The sequence below is a fragment of the Cottoperca gobio genome, chromosome 24, assembly GCF_900634415.1.
Source record: "Cottoperca gobio chromosome 24, fCotGob3.1, whole genome shotgun sequence".
Lineage (NCBI taxonomy): Eukaryota > Metazoa > Chordata > Actinopteri > Perciformes > Bovichtidae > Cottoperca > Cottoperca gobio.
Window position 1 is genome coordinate 5,276,138 of NC_041378.1, and position 3,623 is coordinate 5,279,760.

Sequence of the window (3,623 nt, forward strand, 5' to 3'; positions counted from 1 at the left end):
ACAGAGACAGAGAGAGAGAGAGAGAGAGAGAGAGAGAGACAGAGAGAGACAGAGACAGAGAGACAGAGAGAGAGAGAGAGAGAGAGAGAGAGAGAGAGAGAGAGAGAGCCTCCTGTCACTGCAACATTTATCAGTAAGGTGTCACTTTCTTTCCCCAGTTAATTTAACCACAAGGCACATTTACAAATCCCAGCAGCAGTTAGGTGCACGTTACATGAATCAGCAAGGTAAACAGGGTTTACAGAGTGCGCAGAAGAAAACAACGGAGTATAATCAGTGCACACAGTCCAGCACCACACACACAATTTAAATATAAAGACCTGCGTGTATCGATGCTGCTGCAGGATTGTGAGGCGACTGACTCATGTGCAGACATGATGTAACACTGCCATCTACTGTTTGAAAATAATAACATATTAAATGTTAATGTCACTGAGTATTTGTTTTATGAGAGGGTGATTCCTTAACCAAAAGCAGTTGGTTTTACATAAAGTGCATTTTTAGTGCAGATCTGATATTTCATAGGATTTTACAGCTGTAATAGAATTAAATGGGGACTGTGACCTAATGTGATTTGCCAGGATATGTGAGGTGGCTGTGGCACCATTAGATGGGGAAATGAGTGATTTATAACATAACATAACAGGGGCGGTGCATATTTATTACTCCAGAAGTTTAAGTATTTGTTTAATTGCACCAGAACAATATGAGAAGACCTACTTTTATCAAGATTTACTAGATTTAGGCCTGCAGGTCTAAAAGGTCATTCGAGATTCAGAACCTGTTTTATTACCAAGTAGTGTTTGCACATACGAGCAATTTGTCTTGGCGTGTTGGTGCATAATGATATAAAATACAATCCAAAAGTCAAGAGATTTAACATAAATCGGAAACGTGGCTATAAAAATAGTATAAGAAATATGTAATAATGTGTGTTTTTAAAACGTGTAAAGGTTCACAGTTAAACATTTTGTGCATTATTGATGGAATAAAGGAATGCACAGATCCAGACATCCAGAAGACAAAACAGCTGTTGAATAAGGTCATGACCTCATGTCTGCCAACAACCGTCCATGACCAGAATGACAATATGTGACACCAATTATTAGCTGCTTACGGAGCTATCCTGACACGATCTTCACGGGTAATTCACACCTTCTCTTCATGTGACTCTCAAATGACCGCCACGTAACGACTCTCATGTGACACTGATAAGACGCATGAAATGTCTGGACACTCATTGTGAGTAAAAGCTTTTGCCTAGCATTTAATTAAAATGTGTTGAATACATATCATCTTTTTTTAATTAGCCTTACCCTCTGCTTTGTCCTACATGTATCCCCTTTTTTTACTTGATTAATTGTTGGATAATGCTCTTACTCTTTTTTTTTTTCTCAAACTTGTGTTAATCTGTACAAAACTAACACTGTTACATTGGGTCCCTCACAGTTGCCCTGTCTTTTCTAATTAAACACAGAATTTGGTTGTATTGGCGCAACGAAATCGAAAATTAGACAATATTTTCTCTTTATGAGATTTCTTCACTTGAACAGTTAGCATTACATCATTAAGGAAACTGGCGTATAAATTAAAATTGCTGGGTAATCATTTTAAATATAGTTTGTATAAATAAATTATATTTTCCAGATCATTTAGTTATTTATTAAAAACTGTGCTTTTAAGACCTGCTTTAACTAGTGTTACACTTTAGCAAACAAGTTGCTGTTTAAATACATTTATACCATGAAATGTGGCATGAAATTCTTGACATGCAAAGAATGTATCTCCGAGCCCAAAATGTCCAAAGAGAAATAATAATTGATGATAAGAATACCAAGATAATTGATGTAACGAATACCACAGTAATTATGCAAAACCTTGGAAAACGCTCTTTGTAGACACCGGGGGAATATACTGTGTATACATTTATCTGATGGCACAAAATCCTTGATCACAGCGTATGTCATTTTATATTGTGATAATGTTGGATATACAAACCTCACAGAAATTGCAGTTTCGTGGCATTTAATGCTCGATTATGATGAAACAAAATCACACAAAATGACTTATAGCATTTACTTGGAATCATTAAATGCACAACAGAATTGAGTAAAAACAACAACAATGTAATGATATCATCATGAGGTTAATATTCAGTAGCATTGATTTATTTGCTTGCAACTAGATGGCTGATTTTATACAGGCAAAGCTTCTCTCATAAGCTCCTGAATGTCAATACAAGATTTAATCAACTGCAGGGAAACATCAAAGTGGAAACAGCCTCACTTAATGCACACCAGCGAATCAATCAGCATACATCTGTTTCTGATCAGTCACAGCAAATGCTCTATTTTCCATCCAAATCCATCAGCCTCACACGTATATATTACCTGGCAGCTGCAATTAATCACACACTGAAACTAAATATAAAACGCTACTTGCGAACAGATTAGCAATGCGTTGATGATGCAGAATCGCAAACTGTTGCACTGCTCTTTAAACCAGCAAACAACTTTAAATATGTGATTACAAACAGAGCAAGCTGTTTCACCTTGAAGCACCTCACTTGTGCTTAAAATCTGCATTTTCACCATCTTCCTCAGAGTTTTTGTTCTGTTTGTTGCTTCTTGTTTTTGCCATGAGTATGTCAGTTCAGTACAGTTTCCACCCACTTCACTTTTACTTCATTTACTGTAATTTAATTGCTTTGTTAGTCTTCATCTGAAATGTGCCTTACAAACAGAACAAGCTCATTATCTGTGTGCGTGCAGCAGTGCCACCCTGTGGCGGTGACAGGGAATTCATGTAGATGAAGATGAATTTTAGGTTGATCCACCCTTGATGCTCTTCCGATACCTCATCAGACCTCACTATCAAGCCCTGAGTGAAGCCATTAACAGCAGGCTTGCAAAGCATACAATTAATAAAGTGATAATAAATCTTTTGGCATAGATAAAAAATATCATATGTGCCACCCACTCTTTTATTTTATGGTTTTATTGGTTCTGAGCTCATTCCAAAATGCATTAAAACCTTTAATTAGCAACTTCCTGGCAAAAAAAAGCCTTGTTCAATTTTATTTTAAAACTTTATAAATTTATATTCCACTTAATACTGCATGTTGTACATTTATCACAGCTCACTTGCCATTATTCTATTCAAAGTAGTTCAGTTACGTTGTTTTGTCAGGCCAGTCAAGTTTTCCACTGCCGCTGTTCAGTAAACAATGAAGGTAAGACGTCTCCATTAATCATTGCTTGCAACAGTCATGTTATCTATATAAACCATTATGTGAGTTAGTCATTATCGTCAGGATGGCCGAGCGGTCTAAGGCGCTGCGTTCAGGTCGCAGTCTCCCCTGGAGGCGTGGGTTCAAATCCCACTTCTGACAATGTTTTCTTAAATTTCCCTCGAGATCAATGAAGTATTTATGTGTCTATCTTGAATAGTACAGAAAGTAAAGCTAATGATACTGTCGCTCTTCACTGTGTAAATCTCTTTAACGGTAACAATACGTAACATGTCTGAAGACATGAACATAGGTTGTTTCATGTCAATGTAATCATTCATAGAAGCCGGTAAGTCGTCCTCATTTTGATAAACTACAAATGCCATGTAGATAT

The 3,623-nt window shown here is 36.7% G+C and overlaps 1 non-coding gene across 1 annotated transcript; it reads left to right on the top strand.

Annotated features, from left to right (window-relative positions):
• The first annotated feature begins 3,308 nt into the window (after positions 1–3,308).
• trnal-cag (transfer RNA leucine (anticodon CAG)) lies at positions 3,309–3,391 on the top strand. The gene has a single exon. It is a non-coding gene; the product is annotated as a tRNA-Leu (tRNA).
• Positions 3,392–3,623: the final 232 nt, after the last annotated feature.